The 19810-nt window shown below is 46.2% G+C and overlaps 1 protein-coding gene across 1 annotated transcript in view; it reads right to left on the minus strand.

The window, feature by feature from the left end:
- CAB39 (calcium binding protein 39) overlaps positions 1–5229 on the minus strand; it is an 87173-nt gene extending 81944 nt beyond the window's left edge. Inside the window, exon 1 of the mRNA XM_080799235.1 lies at positions 4860–5229. The gene's annotated coding sequence lies outside the window, so the exon portion shown is untranslated. The remainder of the gene's footprint in view (positions 1–4859) is intronic.
- Positions 5230–19810: the final 14581 nt, after the last annotated feature.

Genomic DNA, 19810 nt, shown 5'->3' on the forward strand with positions numbered 1-19810 from the left:
GGGTTCAACAATCCAGGGAGTCTGGTTGCAGGGAGTCTGCTAGAGCTTTGAAGCACTAGTACCAATGCCACTCAGACATGTAGAAAGAAATGTATTTCTACTTTGTGCCCCAACACAGCTCATACATAATGCACTGTGGAGGGAGAGAATCATGAGTGACCTGTTCACAGTTCCTTGTAGGAGATCAAGCTACAGTTTGTTAGACAAAGTTATAAAATAGCAACTTAAGATCAAACTACAAAAGGTATATTTTGTTTCTTGAACATTTTATTAAAATAATCCAAGTGTTGTGATGTTTTAACATTACCATACCTCCTTAGTCCTCAAGGAGTGATCTGATGGATAATGTTACCAAGGAATAATTATCATATAAGACCAGACTGCTACTAAATACTGGTTAACTAGACTTTCTCCGTTTTTGTAACCATGCATATGAAAATGCGGATATACATATAAACAAGCAAACCCAAACCTACAACACTGTACTTTGATTATCAAAATCTCAAGTTAGACACACTGTATCATGTGAACAGGTGTGTGCTGGACACTGCCTACATAAATGGCCAGGCGGTCTTTACCTCCCTCCTTTGGGGCCACTTCACACCTGACTGACCTCCTGCAATTCCCTGCATGCCAATCTTCCTTGGTCTGCCAGTTTACCATCACAGCTGCTCATAAAGCACAATTCCACCATCCCCTCACCCCTTCTAAAAGCACAGTGGAGCCAGGAGGCTCAGTACGGTAGAGAATGATACCTACATATATGCACACACATAAATCCCAAAATAAAATGCTAATGGCAACAACCTGTTAACCTTCATTTCATCACTATCAGTCCAGCATCTGTCACCCGTCTTGTAGTAACTCTTCTCACAATCCTGGGAAGGCCTGAGAAGCAGACGTGGATGTGGAACAAACATTTAACATTTACCGGTCTACTCAGTAGACTGGTCTACTCCCACAACTGCTGGTAGTAGAAATGTTTGCCTCACTTTGCTCTGCCATCATACTCTGGACTGATAAAGGCAGTGACTAGGGTCCAGTTGGATAGCATCAGAATGAGACAACAGAGGAAGAACTCCCATACAGCTCAGTTCCTTCTTTAATTAAGGGTGGCCCCAACACCAGTCTTCTTTCCAGTAAAAACCAAACTACAGACTGATGACTAAATTGTTATGCAATTTTTAGGCTACTTGACTTAATCTGCGTTCACACAAATATAAGATCTTTACATTTTTAGAAAGAATAAAACAAGTCCCAAGCAACCTAACCTGATAGAGGTGGAATGTGATTTTCTTTCCCACAATTTTATAACACAACAAAGTTTTACCAACATTTTTGCTGTTATCCATACTAATCCACCTAACACATTCCTAGTTCTGGAACACCAGACAACGTCCATAAAATAAAATTTCTAGTTAAAAGGAGCAGTGGAAAAGGAGAAAGTGGATCTGTAGAACAGAAACACCACCAGGAAGGTAACCAGAACACACTACCTGAAGTGAAATTCTACCCTATAGTGGATTTTGCATTTTGTGTGCTGGAGGTAGATGTGGATTTATGTCTGTATTTTTATGGCAGATGGCAAAGCTGTGACTAATCAATAATCAACCCCTCCTGGAAAAACTACTCTAGGGAAAGCATGGTAGTAATTACAGAAAACTGTAAACTACAAAAGATGGTCAAAGAAAAAACTTTAAATATTCAAAAATTATAAAGGATGCTTTGTGGTATACACATTTGCAATATAAAAATAAAGATTCAAATAAAACCAAATGATAAAGCCAAACCCCATACTTATATTAGACTTTCCTAACTACTCTTTTACACTAACTTTATGAAAATTAATACACTCTAACTCAACATCTCACTTTATATCCCATTAGAAACAGAAACAGAGAATTAATACATTTAGAATGTAAAGCAAAAGGAAAAAAAACTGGTTTAAGCAAGAACCTGCAGTCTGAAATGCTAATGAACCAAAGTGAACTGTCTTGAAACGAAAAAAAAAAAAAGTCCCTTTTGTTATAGCAGCAAATTATTTCACCAGATTCTGTATTTTACTAACGAAACACCAACATAAAAACTACATGTAGCCTGCATCTTTGTGATGTCATGATCAGAAAGTATTAACCTATATAGATAGCCCTGGTATAAAGACTATTTTTTAGAGGCGGGAGGGCAGGAAGGGTAAGGTGGGATGGGGAGGTATATCACTGTGTATGGGAGATACTACACCAGATAAAATCTTTTTAAAAAGTACGTCTACTCGGGGCGTCTTGGTGACTCAGTTGTAAATGTCTGCCTTCGGCTCAGGTCATGATCCCAGGGTCCTGGGATAGAGACCCACCCCCCACCCCCGCAAGGCATCCAGCTCCCTGGTCAGCGGGAAGCCTGCTTCTCCCCTCTCTCACTCCCCCTGCTTTTGTTCCCCTCTCTGGCCATGTCTCCCTCTGTCAAATAAATAAAATCTTTAAAAAAAAAATGTACATCTACTCATATAGCAGAGATGTGTGATCTCTTCCATATCTGATGAAAACACACACGGCGAAGAATAAAGCCTCTCTTCAATCAGCAATAGATCTAAATCCTACAAATAATAAATATACTTCAAACAAGGCACCTTTAGAAACAGATCAGCCAGGGCGCCTAGGTGGCTCAGCTGGTTAAGCCACTGCCTTAGGCTCAGGTCATGATCCTGGAATTCCTGGACTGAGTCCTACATAAGCCTCCCAGCTCCGCGTGGGGAGTCTGTTTCTCCCTCTGACCTTCTCCCCTCTCATGCTCTCTCTCACTTTCTCTCTCAAATAAATAAACAAATAAATACACCTTTAAAAAAAAGTTACCCCACAGCAGCAGTTATTAAGCATGACTACTGAATGTTATCTGAGATAAATGCAACCTTGTCAGAAAAAAGGAATACACTTAAGACTTCCCTTACTTGGGTAAAAATATTTTACATAAAGATACTTAATGACAAAAAACTTGAATAAAATACATATATATATATATGCAGTTTTTATTTCATTAGGCAAGGAAAAAATAGGCATAAAAAGACTGAAAAGGAAATATGCAAAACCAAATCTAAGTGGTAAGATTACAGAAGATAATTTTTAAAAATTTTCCAGTACCTCTTGCATTTTGTAAGTTTTTTTAACTGAAAAAAGTTGACATTCACTTGTCATATAAACAAACAACAAACGTTTATGAAACTAACATGGGTTCTGAGCTGCTTCCACAAATCATATATTCTAGACTTTGAGTAAAGCTAATTATCTGCTAGTAATTTGGGAAAAAATGTACAAAATCAAGCTAGATTTTCACTTCTCACTCTCCTATATTTATGTAACTGAAAATAAAGAAATGGTTACCTTTCTATAAAAAGTTTCTATGTTCAACTTGCCATCCCAGAATGCTAATAACAATCCGATTTTTAAAAATCATCAATTTAGACTGCTTTACAAAATGCCATTTCGAAGAAGTTATGATCAACTCAGTAATTCCAAAGTGTAGCCACCTAATACACCGTAGAAGTTTTGATGCATTTTAGTGAACTGCACCAACAGAATTGCCTTATGTGCAGAAAAACTTATTTTACACGCATCTTTCCATTACCTCTTAAGAGCACGATATCTAAATGAAGCTTTTTGCAAAAGGTACTTTGCTTAGCATGGACATGAATTTATTTGTAGCTGTCAAAATCGATCTCAAACTGCATTATATTCAAGGCACAGAACGTCAACTCTTCACTGGGCCTCCTTCTCTTTCTTTCACAAGAGGGCCTTTAATATCTCCTAGCTTACATTTCCGGGCTCATGAGTCACTGAGTAATGAGCTCTAAGTTTACCTTAGAATGCCACTCAAATAGCTCCTCTACAATATTCAAGGGTCTGGCCCCCCAATACCTCTGTAGCCTACCCTTAACTCCCCAACATGGCCACAGGCAACTGAATTATCCACTATTTCTAGACTATGCCTTTTTATCTTTGTCCTCTAGTTTGTTATCCCTCCTCATACCTTCTCTTCCCCATCCGTCCTTTCCCAAACCCCATCGGGCCTTCAAGACCCAGCTTGGCACCGCCTCGCCCAGGAAGCCTTCCCGATCTCTGCTAGGCGGAAGTGATCGATCGGTACGGTCATCCCTGGGTGTCTTTCTAGCACTTTGTAGTTCTTTCACAGGACTTATCACCTCTTTCCTGGTATCGAGGTTATTTGCATACTGGTCTTATCTCCCACACCAGAGCGTAAGCTCCTCGGGGGAGGGGACCTTGGGCCCCGGTTCCCCTTCGAATCCCTCTGGCGCGGACCGACCACAACGCCCGCACGCAGTGCAGCGCTCGCCTCGGTTCAACCGCACTCGGGAACGCTCGGGCCGCACAATTCCTAACCAGAAGTCAGTTAGGCATTTTCCCCAAACGAAGATCACAAAAGATGCTGCCTGCCTCCCCACAGCAGGAAGTTTACCAGGGGCCAGGAGTGAGTCGGCCAGAGCCGTGTGCGATGGGAGTGACAGCTGGCCCGACCCGCATCTCCCTGCTCACCCGACTCCGGCCGCGGACGCCCCCACTCGCCAGCCCTGCCAGAGAACCGCGAGGGGTGGCAGGGGAGCACCAGGCGCCCAGAGCCCTGGCCGAAGGCCGCTGGGCGCCGTGCCGGCGGGGGCTAGGAGAGAAGGCTCCGCAAGGGGCCCGGGCCGGGACGGGCCAAGCCGAGCCGAGCAGGGAGGGCGGGCCGGGGGGGCCCGCCGCCTCCGCCACCGGAGAAAATGGAGGCAGCCCGGGGGCCGGTGACGGGCCGGGGCAGGCGGAAGCCGGGCGGGCGTCTGCGCCGCGAGCAGGGCCGGGCTGGGGGTCACTCACCGGGCTGGGCCGGGCGGCTCCCTCTCCGCCTCCGCGTCGTCGCCGTCCCCGTCCTCGGCCGCCGCCGCCTCGGGCTGCTCGCTGGGTCCCCGCGGCGCGGCTCGGGCGCTCGGCCCCTCCGTTGTCTTCCGCCTGCTCCTGCTCCTGGCAACCGGCTCCCGCGGCGGCGGAGGCTGCGCGGGCGGACGGCGGCCCAGGGGCTCCCGCTGCACTGCTGCGCTCACTCGCTTGGGCTGCGGCTGCGGCTGCGGCTGCTGCTGCAGGACCAGGCGCCGCCTTCGCCTTCGCCGGCTGCTGGAGGATCAGTCTCTCCCAGGCCTCGCCGCTCCCCGCTCCCGGCCCGAGCCCGGCTTTGACGTACGCACTGCGCAGCCGCGGAGGGCGCGACGTCGGGCGGTGCCGCAACGCCCCCTGCGGCCTCGGGCGCACCCCAGCGGCCGGGCGGACTCGCGACAGCGGTGTCCGCGCTTAGGCCAAAGCGGGAGGGGACGCAGAGAAAAAGGAGCAGCCGGAGGACGGGAAAGTAGGGGCGGGGGTGGGGAGGGTGTTCTTTCACCTGCGGCTTCAGTGTTGGTGCTCAACCTTTCTCGGCTGTCTCAGCACTCTTCCTGGAAGAATCCTACGTCCGCCTTCTAAGACCATTTCCTCAACCGTTAACAAAGCTTTATTTTTTCTAAATGCCAGGGGCCCACTTTGTGTAGACAGAGTCTTTCATACTTGCGAGGGACAGATAACTCTAATGTAGCATCCTCTGAGCGCGAGTGCAGAAAGTGATGGAATGATCCAGATTAATAGGACTCAACAGTCTGAATTTAAACTCTAACTCCACGATGTGGTCTCCAATGGATTATTTCATGTCCCTGTGCCGGGGTTCCTTTACACACACACACACAGACACACACACACACACACACACACACACCGTATAGCAATACAGGACGATAGGCTTATGAGGATGAACGAGATAATGCATCGCAAAGCTCCGGCAGCAGAGTCCGCTATGTAGAAATGCCATGCATGTATATTTTTGTTTCACTCTGTTGCTTTGGTTTAATTTGTAATTGAACCGGGTATTTTCGAGCATCTACTGTGTGCCGCTATTCTAGGCGGCAGGACAGTGAACAAAGCGGTCCCCGCTCCTGAGACATGCCAATAAATAAACCAACACATATAGGACATTGGGTGGTTTCTGGTGCTATGGAGACAGACAGCACAGACTAAGGAGGGAAGAGAAGGGAAGACACTGTTAGTTACAGCGCTACTACAGGGAGCAGCTACGTGAAGAAAGCAGGTTGTGAGCTTTCTCTCTGGAAAGGCAGAGGGAACAGCAAGGATGAAGGCTCTGAGATGGGACACCAGGAAGCCCAACAAGGCAAGCACACTGAGGGAGGGGAGAGGGGGAAATAGGAGGAGAGAAGGGGGAACCAAATAGAACAAAGTGAGGACTTTGGTTTTCACTCTGCGTGAGATGGGAAGCTATTTGGAGGGTTTCAAGCAGAGAAAGGCCATGGGCTGAGCCTTCAAAAGGCAGTAAAGACCAGCCTGAAGGGCCTGTGGGTTTCAGCCAAGAGACTGGTTAGAAGGCCTTTGAAATAATCCCATCAAGAGAAGACAGGCTCAGCCCTGGGTGTTAACAGTGGAAGAGTAAAGAAGTGGTCAGGTTCTAGACACATTGAAAAAGTAGAGCTCACGGATTTTTGCTATTTCCAAAGTTTTTTGGTTTTTGGCTTTTCAAGCAACTGGAAGATACAGTTGGTGAAATGAAGATTTAAACAGAAGCAGACAGGAAGGGAGGAACTCAAGAATACATCTGGGGCCATATTAAGTTTGAGCTGCCTGTCAGACACCCAACTAGGAAACTGGATATAGAAAACCAGGGTGTGGCGGAGAGGTCCAGGCTGGAGATGGAACTTTGGGAGCCCGCAGAATAGGTAAAATCTCAGGACTCAGTGAGGTCATTTAGAGAGTATTAGTGAAGTGCGGGGGCTGGGGATGGGCCTGAGACCCCCCGGTATTGAGAGGTCAGACAGGAAAATAACAAGGACCCAGCAAAAGATTCTGAGGAAAGGAGCCAGGGTGGCAGGGAGAAGAAAACATCACATGCTGGAAGACCAGGGATGGAGGATGGATTCGTGCCACCAAATGCAGCCAGTAGTTCAAGTAAGGCTAGTGTTGGTAATTGGACATTGGTGTCAGTTACCACATAGGTAACTAGTGGCCTTGGTAAGTGCCATTGAAATAGAGGTGGGTGGGAAAGCCTGCTTGGCATGGTCTCTAGAAAGAATGAGACCTAGAAAGAATGGGGCTCTAGAAAGAGACCATGACCACTTTTTCATGAAGTTTTGCTCTAAAGGGGAGCAGAATCAGGGTGACAGTTGGAGGGGAATGTAGGGTCAAAGCAGATTTTTGTTTTGTTTAGTTTCATTTTGTTTTGTTTTTAGAATGGAAGTGCCAGTGGGAATGATTTAGTAGTGAGGAAAAATTCGATAATGAAGGTATGTGGGGCTGAGGGATATTTTCTGGAAAGCCATCCTTGAGTGAGCAAGAAGAGAAGGCAAGGGTACCAGGGTACCTCAGGTACCAGCAAGGCCGATGTTCACAGACAGGAACAGAGGGCAGGCGAGGTGTGGGCATAGAGACAGGGAGCCGGATGGATGAGGTACCAGAACATGGGGACTTGTCCTTCTGAGAGCTTCTATTTTCTTAGGGAAACAGGAAGCAAGGTCATCAGTTTGGAGTGTGGAGAGGGAAGAGGTGTCAGAAACTTGAGGGAAGAGGAGAAGGTGTAAAGAAGGATCAGTCAGCAGGGTGGTTCTGTGTTTTCACTGGCCACATTTGGCTGAGCAGGTGCAGGCACAGGAAGTCTCCACTGGGGTTATTTTTGTGGAGAGAGAAAGGGAAAGGAAGGAGAGGTCTGTATATGCAAGGAAGTAATATTGTACAATGACCAGCTGTTGAATCCAAGCCAGATGAGAGGGGGGTGAGCCAATTGGGCTGATAGGAGGTGGGGGCAGTGGTAGAGGAGAGTCCCTGTAAACCTGCTGGAATCTATGGAATGATGGGCAGAAATTGTTGGAATCAGCACAGGAAGGGAGGTGAGCTGGAAAGAAAGAGGTGCTGGTGGTGGGAGAGGCAGGTTGCTTGCAGTGAGATTATGTGAGGCACCGTTCTCAGTAAATGCAAGGCCTGGGGCAGCTTCTCAGACCATGATGTCCCTGGGCATTCTATGCGGTTACTGATGGCATTGGCCTGGGTTGGGGGTTGGGGGGGCGGTCCATGATCCCACGTTTCCAACAAGTTAGGGTGAGATGGGGAGGATGCTGATTAGTCTTACTCTTATTAATAGCCTTGATACCAAACCTCAGTTAATCTAGTATACACACACACACAGAAAACTAGACTAACCTTGTTAGTGAACAGGTACAAGAAATGGCAGCACATTAAAAGTGAAGTCCACCCTAACCAACGACAGTTTATGCCAAGCATATTAGAAGCTCATTAGAAGAACCATAGCTGTCGAGGGGCTGTCTCTGCTCAGAGAGACATAAGCTGACAAGAAATCCAGAACAAGCCCAGGACTTGGGGAGTGGCTGCTTCCTGGAGCTGTCTCTTTGCTTTTCTCTGGTAATGGTGGAAGGGAGGTGTCCGGCAGTCTCAAGTGTGAAGACTGCAAGTTTTATCTAAGTTTGAAACTTTGTTCAATAAGGACTTTACCCCACAGTGATGTGTGTGTGTGTGTGTGTGTGTGTTTAAAGCCAAGAGTTCCTTTTAATTGTAGGCCCAAAGGGAAAAGGAAGCCTTTAGTGTGCTCACATTCCACAAAAACAACTGAGGACCCAATTTCAAAAAAAAAATAAAAGAATGCATGGGGTTGATAATCCCCTATGCAGGGGTTTGATTCCTTTGTTTTAAGGGTCAGATCAGGATTCCAGATTAATCTCTTAACTGGGATAAAGCCACTGCAACGGCAAGACAGCAGAAATTTCTGGAGCCAGGGTTTGTAACAAATTCTGAAGCCCAATGGAAGGCGTCATGTCATTTGACTGCTTGAATTTATGCGGGGAGACACCCTCTGAGTCCTTCGATGGAGCCTTCTGGAAAGCCCTTTCTACTAATGTATTTCTTTGTAGGCACAACCTCTTTCTGGGAAATTCCTCTACCCCTTCATCTTGAAACCCCCTTCACAGAGGGTCTCCCCCACCCCCACCTTCTAGTGCAGCATCCGCAGGTCTCACGGTCCTAAGGCGGGGTCCTCATGTTCAAGGAAAACCAATCAGTGATAGTCCTGTGTAAATGTCTTGTCACTTTCATTTCCTTTCCTCTCCTCCACTGAAGTTGTGTCATCAGAGGAAGGCACCTCCCTCCCTTCATCACACCATCTGTGAAAGGACTTTGAAGCCTGACTCACAGCTTCCTCCCCACCCCACCCAGTGCCTGACTTCTCCTGGGCAACGTTAGTGCCACTCATCTAATATGTTGGACCATAGTTCCCTCATATCATCCTCCCTGGCGACCTTGACTTCCTTTCAACTTCAGCAGCCACTTAATTGGCCCTACCCTGGTCTCTGCAGTGGCCAGACTCTACCTTTGAAGCTTGACATCTGTGAATTTCCTGGGTAACTGCTTCTTCCATCCACCTACCTTCTCCACTCCCTCAGACCCACCAGACCCGCTCTAAATCTCATTGAAACCTTATTTATTCAACAAATACTTCTTGAAAGCACATAATTACTGGACATAAGCAGTGGTAATGAGACGTTGAACAATGCATGGTCCCTGCTCTCAATGATCTTGGAGTCCGGAAGAGACACACAAGTAAACAGGCAGTTACAGAAGGCTGAGACATGGGGCATGAGTAAGAGTTAGGCCATTGAAGATGGAGATAAATGTTTGGGAAAATCATGCAAACACCATAAAAACAGGAAAGCATGGTAAATTTAGGGAAGTGCATGGGAATAGCCCAGATATAAAGCTTAGTTTTAAAAGAGATTTTTTAAAAAAGATTTTTATTTATTTATTCAACACAGAGAGGCAGGCAGAGAGAGAGAGGAGCAAGCAGGCTCCCCACTGAGCAGAGAGCCCGATGCAGGGCTTTATCCCAGGACACTGAGACTATGACCTGAGCCAAAGGCAAAGGCTTAACCCACTGAGCAACCCAGGCGCCCCAGAAGGGAAATTTTTTATTGCTATTTTTTCCTCCACTTTATTGAGAAATTATTGACACATAACGTATGTAAGTTTAAGGTGCACAGTGTGATGATTAGACATGTGTGTATTGCAAAATGGCTACCACAATACAGTTAATGAACATCTTTTACCTCAAATAATGATTTGTGTGTGTGGTGACAACATTTAAGACCTAGTCTCTTAAAAACTTTCAAGTATATATATATAATACAGTATTGTTAATTATGGTCACCATGCTGCACATTAGACCCCCAGATCTTGTTTATCTTGTAGCTGGGGGGGGGGGACGCCTAGGTGGCTCAGTGGGTTGAAGCCTCTGCCTTCGGCTTGGGTCATGATCCCAGGGTCTTGGGATCGAGCCCCACGTCAGGCTCTCTGCTCAGCAGGGAGCCTGCTTCCCTTCCTCTCTCTCTGCCTGCCTCTCTGCCTACTTGTGATTTCTGTATGTCAAATAAATAAATAAAATCTTAAAAAAAAAACTTGTAGCTGGGAGTTTGTATCCTTTGACCATCTCTCCATTTCCCCCATCCAAAACCCCTGGCAACCATCATTCTACTCTCTATTTCAAAGGGCTCAGCTGTTTAAGGTTCTGCATTTAAGTGAGAACATACAGTATTTGCCTTTCTCTGCCTATTTAATTTAGTGGAGGACCCTTGAGGTCCATCCATGTCATTTACAAGTGGCAGGATTTGAGAAGGGGAGTTGGCACCAGATAAAGTGGGAAAGATAATCAAAGGTCCACAGGACAGCTAAGTAGGCTGGGTTTCAACAGGAAGGCAGTGGGGGTGAGTTGGGTGGAGTGGGCATTGAGACTTGAAGCCGTGGAATGGTGAGCTCAGATGTGTACTGCTCAGAAACAACACTCTGACCCTCTGCACACTGCAGAGGGGAAGAAGGCCAGATGGGAGGTAGTGGAATCAGTAGGAGGCTGTTTTCATCCTGGCGAGGGAAAAACAGGGCCTCAGCTAAGATGGTGGCTGGGGCCCTGGAGGGGAATGAATCAGTTAGGAAAAAAAAATAGTTTTTAGAAGGTGATACTTGGTGACTTGCTGGATATAGATGGGGAGACTATAGGATGAAAAGCAGGCTTTTGACATGAGCACCTGGTTAGACAGTAGGGCTGTTTGCTCAGATGGACACCATCTAGGAGCCTTCAGAGGACAGGAGGAAAACGACAAGCACATTTCCAGAGAGAGGCTAGGCGATAGTCCAGAGCTACTGGGGGATCAAGTAATACAAGGCATCAGTTGGGTGTGGCAATGGGAGGGGCTCTTGGTGACCTTGGAGAGAGCTCTACCAGTGGAGGGATGGGTGAAGAGACCTGCAGATGGCAGTGGGTTTAAGGTGTGAATAGGAGATAAAGTATGGGAGTAATAAGCACAGGTAGCACTTCTAAGACAGGAAGGTAGAGAAGAAGGGCTGGTCACGTGAGGGCCTGAGGGGAGCAGAGATGAGCATGTTTAAATGCTGATGGGAAGGAACCACTAAAGAAGAAGCTAAAGGTGCAAGAAAGAGAAATTATCAGATACCTTGAGGTCCTTCCATTGGGAAGAGGCTTTATGGGAACACAGAAGGGAGGCTCCTTCTTTGCCATAGAGAAAAAAGAGGAGAGAGGTCCAGGGAAAGGATGGCTGAGTGAAATAAGGGGGAATTTTGGAAACTGAGCTATGCAGGATGTGTTTTGTTAAGGAAAAAGAGTGGTTTTGTCCTAAAGTAAAATGGCTGGTTTGTTTGAATGAGAAACAAGAAAGCATAGGATATAACTGGAATGGATATTGAAAGTTTTTTTTAGTAACATATAATGTATATTTTCCACAGGGGTGGATATTGAAAGTTATAGAAGGTTCTAGAAAAGAGAATTTTATCTGTTATGGTTAAAGCTGGCTGGCTGTATTTGTAAGATTTTCAAAATGAGCTTTGCATCCAGTAGGTTGATGGGAAACTAGAATTTGGTTTCCTCTGTTAAAATGAGAAAATTATTGGTCTGCCCTTCATAAGAAGTTTGTGGTAGATCAAACAATGGCCCCCTAATGATGGCCACAACCCAATCCCTGGAACCCATGAATATGCTATTTTACATGGTAAAAGGAATTTTGCAGATTGAATTGAGGACCTTAAGATGGGGGAGATTATCCTGGATCACCCCCTGGGCTCAGTGTAATCACAAGGGTCCTTATAAGAGAGAGGCAGGAGAGTCAGAATGAGAAAAAGGCCATATAACAATGGAAGCAAAAGGACATTGAAAGATAAAGTGCTGCTGACTTTAAAGATGGAGGAAGTGGCCTCGAGCCAGGAGTGAAAAGGACCGCTCTATGGTGGAAAGGGCAAGGAAATAGATTGTCTCCTAAAGTCTTCAAGAAGAACTCGCTTTGCTGACATCTTAACTTTGAGACTGATTGTGGACTTCTGACCTCTAGAACTACAACATAATATATTTATGTTGTTTTAAGCTCTTTAATTTGCAGTAATTTGTTGGAGCAGCAATAGGAAATGAATACGAGGTTGTTAGATGATTCTTTACCTTCTGTGTAGTTTGCCTAGGTAACAAAGATTGTGTGCTTTACCAGAACCTTCTATGGTTTATGCTGACTTTCTGATGTCCTTGATTATGTAAAAAAGAACAAAATTCTCTCTCTTGAGAAGGAGCTACGATTCTTTACAATCATGTTACCCTTTCTGTTTATTTTTTAAATCCTTTATTGTCACTTTAAGTAAGTAGCCAAGTACTATTTCTCAGGAATGCGGGATCCTGCCTTATTCAGTTATTCAAATCTCCTGACAACTTTTGATGTTTTGCCTGCCCCCAAATTGATCCTGAGTGATAGTTTTTGCACCTACCACTGTCTTTGAGATTTCCCAAAGGAAAAATCATACATGATTTGTTCTTTCATTTTGTAAGAAGAGAAATGCTAGGAAATATTTGGGTTATCTACCAGTTGCTATTGACGAGTTGTGTAGGAAGAGATGCGACCTAGCCTGTCCCAGGTTAAATAGGTAATAGGTAGCTGCATTCAGATTTCCAGAACTGTGCGTTGTGTGGGAAATTGCCAGAGCTTTGCCGATGCCCTCACTGGCCCTGACGTTTCTTGGCACTGCTGTAGCTGCGAGTAGCCAACCATAGTAAATGTTGTCAGTCAGAAAGTCAGCAGGGTCTCCAAATGGTAACTCACTTACAACTTCCTTCATTTGAATCTAACATCTTCTGGAGGGGGGGAGGCAGTTTTTCCACTGGATGTCCTATCACCTAACTGTGGAGTTATATTCATATGTACATGTTTAGAACTTATTCCGGGAACGCCTGGGTGGCTCAGTCAGTTAAGCGTCTGCCTTTATAAGTTAGGTATAATATCTGCTCCTCTTTGAAAATAGAGTTAGTCATGGTGTTAATATTTTGTCTACAAGCCTTTCTGAATAGAGTTTATTTTTTAATATTATTAATAACCTTGTAAATGACCAAATGTCCTTATCAGTTGTCCTGCTTCTGTTATGAACACCCAAGAGATCTTACACTTTAGTAAATTGTCAGTGGGGCGCCTGGGTGTCTCAGTCGGTTAAGCCTCTGCCTTCCACTCAGGTCATGATCTCAGGGTCCTGGGATCAAGCCCCGAATTGGGCTATCTGCTCAGCAGGGAGCCTGCTTCTTCTTCTGCCTCTGCTGTGCCCCTGCTTGTGCTCTCTCTCTTTCTCAACTAGATAAAATCTTTTTTAAAAAGATTTTAAAAAATATATTTTATTATTTGGCAGAGAGAGAGACAGCGAGAGAGGGAACATAAGCAGGGGGTAGTGGGAGAGGGAGAAGCTGGCTTCAGGCCAGCAGGGAGCCTGATGTGGGGCTTGTTCCCAGGACTCTGGGATCACGACCTGAGCTGAAGGGAAACGCTTAATGACTGAGCCACCCAGGCACCCCTCAAATAAATAAAATCTTAATTTTTTTAAAAATAGAAAATTGTCAGTAATAGGTTAACCACAGCCATTTTATTTTGTCATGTGCAGATAGTTTTTTTGTTTTCTTCTGATGCTTCCCCGAAAGCACGGGCAGTCAACCACAGACTAGAGCGACTGTCACTGAAGCACGCTCGATTGCCTTGCAGCTGGCCTTTCCCTCAGAATCCGAAGAAGCTCTGTGAGCTGAAGCCCCATAACTTGGCATTAATCTCAAGGGACCCAGCACCGCAGCAGACCATGCATGGGCTAGAATTCTCCCTGAACCAGCTGCTGCTGGGTCACTAGGGAAGTCTGACAAAATGCTTGGGTCACACGTGCTTTTGAAGACTTTGGACACCACCACCAAGAGCATGGCCATCTTAGCGTCAAGCAACTCAGTGATATTGCTGGGTTTTTCTTCTGTGCACCTCTGGAATCCACTCGACTGGTTAATTCTCAAGGTTCAACTCCTGGCTCCTTACTCTGATACAACTTCTATAGTATTATTTCTCTATTTGGGGCATCCCTCTTTTAAGATGCCGATTCTTAGGACCACTGACCTTTGCCCCACTTCTTAAGAGATGGCTCACCAATTTTGCAGGAACGACACCAGCGAGAATCCTGGAGGGACTATTTCCTAAAAGGCCTTGCTTTATCCCACTCAGGAAGTATAATGACCACCTCTGAGTTATCCAGTAACAATATTCTTCTTGAACAAAATGTGTTTCTGACAATGTTGAACTTCATCTGAGCCTGTGCAGCCTCAACCATGAAACCTCCCCTCCCCTACTTTGTGGCGGAAATGGAAATGGAAAACCAGCTAACCACAAAGGACCACACTGCCCTGAGTGTTTCCAAGAGAGCTCCCATCTCCATCCTTTCTTGTGACTCCTATAAGACTCCAAGATCGCCCCCTTGTTTACCCGCCTCTGTAAAATTCCAGGCCTCCTTCCTTTTCTTTGAGGTGTTCCTCACTAACGTGCTTTTTACCGAAATAGCCAGAATAAAAAGGTCTCTTCTTAAACAATTTTTTAAAGGATTTTATTTATTTATTTGAGACAGAAAGATACAGAGAGAGAGAGAGAGAGAGAGAGAGATCGAGTATGAGCAAGGGGAGATGCAGAGAGAGAGGGAGAAGCAGACTCCCTGCTGAGCCAGGAGGCTGATGTGGGGCTCAATCCCAGGACACTGGGATCATGACCTGAGCCGAAGGCAGACGCTTAACCAACTGAGCCACCCAGGCACCCCAAAGCTCTCTTCTTAATTTACAGGTGAATTTTGCCTGCCGCAGCTCCAGGGAAAAACCTCCCTTTGGTGGTGGCCAGTGCATCACCCCTGACTGTCCTCCTGAGGCAAAACCACATGTGCCCTAAGGCTCTGTTCAGCTCCTCGTGACTTAACCCTGTGGGCCTCCACCTTTCAACAGCTCAAGACATGAGTGAACTGAGAGAAGGACATGTGGCCCCAGATACCTTGGGTCCTGGTGGAGTTATGGAAGGGGGACAGGAAGAAATCAGTCTGACATCTTCCTGAGCTCAGCCAGGCATAAACACACCCCGGAAACAAGAAATGCTATTGTGACATCTGAGGTCCCAGCCCAGACAGGTGCCGGGCAGAGCACAGGTGTCTCTCAGGTCTGGGGAGCTGTCCGAATGGCCACTGTGAAGGTTAAGGGTGAGCCTGAAAGTTAGAAATGCCAGGGGGCAGCTCTATAAGCTGGGGTGGGGGGCAGAGGGGAGGCCCCAAAGAGAGAAAGTCCAGGGGATAAGACTGGCCAAAAAATTAAAAATAAATAAATAAATAAAATGTAAGCCTTTAGCCAACCATGACCCCTCTCATTCCTCTTCTTGTTGGGGGAGTGTGGGGGCAGGCAGGGAAGGCTCCACTTCCCTGGGTAGAATGTGCAGAGTCAGGGGTGTCTGAAGGCAGCATGTGACAGGAGCCGCTGCCTCTGCAACTTTACAGCAACCAGAAAGTGGCCTTCCCAACTGCAGCAGGGACATGTCGCCGAGAAGAGTGAGACATCCAGATGATGCCACCATTGTGCAATTATCTCTCTTGTAGCCTGAAGGCTCTAGACATTTGTGGTAGGTTTTCCTCTGACGTGCCAGAATCTGATTCCCCTGAGTGAAGCAAGCATGTCTGGAGCGAGGTCCCTGGGGCCAGTGATAACCAGGGGTCCCCGGGAATTCTCAGGGTCCTTGCACATTCTCTGTGCTGTCCTCCAGTGGAGCGTGGTCCCTGGGACTGGGGAGACATTTCACAGTGCTGGAAATCGGAACTTCCTGTGCAAAGTGTGTGTTCTGGGTCATATAAAGACTGGCAAAGTCAGAAAACTTATCAGAGGCAGAGAATAGGTCATGTCTGATGTGTAGGCAGTGGTCACATTAAAAATATTTAACAACTAGAACTACACAAGCACCTACTGAGCAGGATGGATTCTGGCTGAAAATCAGCTCTGTGTATAGCAATGTAGGACTTATTTTTAGGCTCACTTTTTAAAAATAAAAACAAGGGACAGAAAAATGGATTGGGCGCATATTAAGCTTTGAACTATGCCTCCAGAATTGAGGTGCCAACTGAGGCCCAGTGGATTAGAACCTGACCTTGGTGAGTAGCAACTATGATGGCTGGAAGCGGAACTGGTCCAGGAGATCACACTTGTCGTCTTGATGACGACATCCATAACACCAGCAATTCAAGAGGCCAAGACCATCACGGAGTCCAGTTTTTGAGGGGCTCCTGATATCTGAGATGGATAAAGAAGGCTTCAGGGTCTTTCTGGACCTCACCTTGACTTTGAAGCATGTTCTGCCAGAAGACGTGACATCTGGATCCTTCTTCATTGGCATCCTGGCAGCAATCCATACCTGTGCTCTGGCTTTTCTTCAGGGAACATGCTAGGGAGGTCTCCATGGTAGAGCACGTATCCCCTATTCTCTGCACCCTGGAAGTCCCTACAGAATGATGCAGGACCTGGTTCAGGGGCTGCCGACTGCAAGTCTTTTGCTGGTGTCTGATCATAGCTACAATTTTTTTCATAATAGAGGATCTTCCTCAAGTTAGGGTGCCCTCAGTGGCTCCTATGGTTTGGGATGGTATGACATGGTTTTTGTTGAATGGCTACCTAGGCTAGTTGTTTGAAAATGCCAATCACTGAAGGTCAAGTGTCCACTCCAAGTGGCCAGAACTGAGTTTGCCTGTCTCTTAGAGTTCTTTCAAGCCACAGAGGTTAGACTTCAAGGCCCACCAATGCCTGTTTCCATTGAGTTCGTCTCTCCAAGCCATGAAGCCCCAGGACATGGATTGGCTTCACACAGAACTGGAGTCTATGAAAAACAGGCGTAAGAGCAGAAGTTTCCTAGCAACATGGTGGGCCCGTATACATGGTTGGGAGGCTTCTACATCAGGCGGACATGGGTGGGCTGAGTTAGGATAGCTTTGGATGAGGGCAGAAGAGAGAAAATCCATGGTTTCCTGAGGAATTTTTGCTCACTTTGGGGTCCAAATAATAGTCCTTTCATGTCGAGGGGGTCCATTGATAAGGTGGTAATGGAAAAGTGAGTTTTGAGATACCTACAGTAAACAGAAAATTTTTATTATTCAAATGGGTTTGCTGATTACAGAAACCTGGCCAAGTTAACCTCAAGTATTTTGAATATATATATATATATGGGGGAGGGGATGCCAGCCAAGGGTTTGCAGTTAGGTGGGGTTTCCAGCAGGGTATATGGGTAGCAGTTGAGGAGCTGGTGGGCACACACTTAGCAGCAGGGGGGCGCCCCAGTAGCTGGGACTCATCTGTGCTGGCTTGCTGTCCATACTGGTATGGGACCAGAGTTCATAAGCCTCTTTGACACTCTGCCATCTGTCATGACAAAGACGATAGTACCTGCAATCCCATAGGTAGCCAGATCCTCTCTGCCTGGGGTTTTAGGGTGGGAGGTTGGGTCTTAATTCCTGGTGAATGATATTATCCTTAGGGGGCTGGCAGGGGTAGATGCAAAGGAGTATCTCTTAAGCTGAGGAATGTGCCACGCATGGTTCCCATCCCTTGGATGGTTTGCCCATTTGGTGGTGAGGATGTGTGAGTGTGAAATGCACACAGGTGAAAGAGCCTGTGTGAGCATAAGTGTGAATGTGTGTACCTGTGAGGGAGGTATGGCAAGAGGACTGCCTATAATACCTACATAGGAAGACACTGACTCACCCCAGGCAGTGCATGCTGAGCTGGTCAGGACGGCAGGAAGATGGAGGGCTCTATTAACCCATTGTCTTCTGCCCAGTTCATTCCTTACCAAAAAAAAAAAAAAAAAAAAAAAAGGCTTTGGGGTGCCAGGTAGGATAAGCCCCAGCCAGTAGGGGCATCCCTGACTTCCCACAGAAGGGCGATCAGTGACCTCTGCCAGTGTGTCCAGTGGGTCCAGTGGCTTACCTTCTGGAAGAAGTGAAAGGATCCAGGGACCAGGACCATCCAGGCCGACACTCCAGCAGCAGCCTTGGTGGGAGTTCAGCCTTCTCGAGATTCTGCTACAGTGGAAGAGAGCCCGGGGAAGCTGCCAGTCACTGTGGCTTAGTTCCACTCCTTCCAGAAAGGATTGTTCAGACCTAGAATGGTGCAGAAGATAGGCTCTTTCCAGTCCAAGCATAGCCTGGATGACAGCACTCCCTGGCACGTGCCCGGGTTGGTGCTGCTAGGACGAAGCGGATGGACTTGGCACTTGGCCTCCACTCGCCAGCAGGGACCCCCAAGAAGGAGCTGCAGTATCTCCAGCTATTTTAGGATCATGCAGAAGATGCTATTTGTACTGCCACAGTGTCTGAGGAACGGTACATAAGGCACATAAAATGTGCTGGAGAAGGCCCAGATCAGATTTATCAAACTGAAACTTGATTTCTTCCAGGCTGAGGATCCGTGTCTGTAGTCACAGTCTCGGTGCAGCTTCTGCCCACCCCAGTGCCTGCGGCCGTACGGTTCCAAAGCCACTGCACCCTCTTCCAGCCACCCCCAGCATCGTGCAAATCCACTTTCAGCCGTTTCTAGAACCAGCAGAGAGATAGGTACTGACTAAGCAGTAAACAAGTTTCAAATTAAGAGATAAAAATTACTTTCAAGAAATATAAAGTATCAATAGTGTAACATCTTCGTTAAGTGTCTATTGTCTGTGCGTAAGCCTGGGCTGACACCAAGGGTCCTGTTGGCCAGCCCCATTTTTTGGTGATTTCACCACAAACCACCCCAGAACACAGGCCAGGTTATGGGTAGATGAGATACTGCTAAAAACATAAAATCCCATTGAGTTCGCTGATAATCATTGCGTGCCCCCACCAAAAGTACCAAGCAAATTAACCCTAACACTACGGAATGTTTTCAATTAAAATTACATCAAAACAGCCCAGTTTCCATCTCAATGTTTCAAATGTAAGTTCCATCACAGACTGTTTTGACAAAAATTATCTCTAAAGAAAAGGCATCTTGATTAAATTAAAGGACGAATGACATCATAGACATTATTTATAAACATGTTGTTACTTGCCAAGCTATCTTATGATCAAAAACTCAGTTCTGCGTTTTTGTATGATCTGTATTTTCTGAATTTAATTCTGTCATACAGCTGTATACTTTCTTGAGCAGAATTGGCCACACTTATGTAATCGTATAGTTAATTATAAACAAAATGGAGCATTTTCAAATGAGTTCTATTCAGCCATCAAGGTAACACGACAGTGGGCAATTCTACTAGAATAATTCATTAATAATTCTCCCCCCAATAATGGACATCCTGAGTCACTACTTACACAAACATCTTGGTAAGCTTATTTATCTTCTATTTTAATGT

The sequence above is a fragment of the Martes martes genome (assembly GCF_963455335.1).
Source record: "Martes martes genome assembly, chromosome: 3".
NCBI classification, from domain to species: domain Eukaryota; kingdom Metazoa; phylum Chordata; class Mammalia; order Carnivora; family Mustelidae; genus Martes; species Martes martes.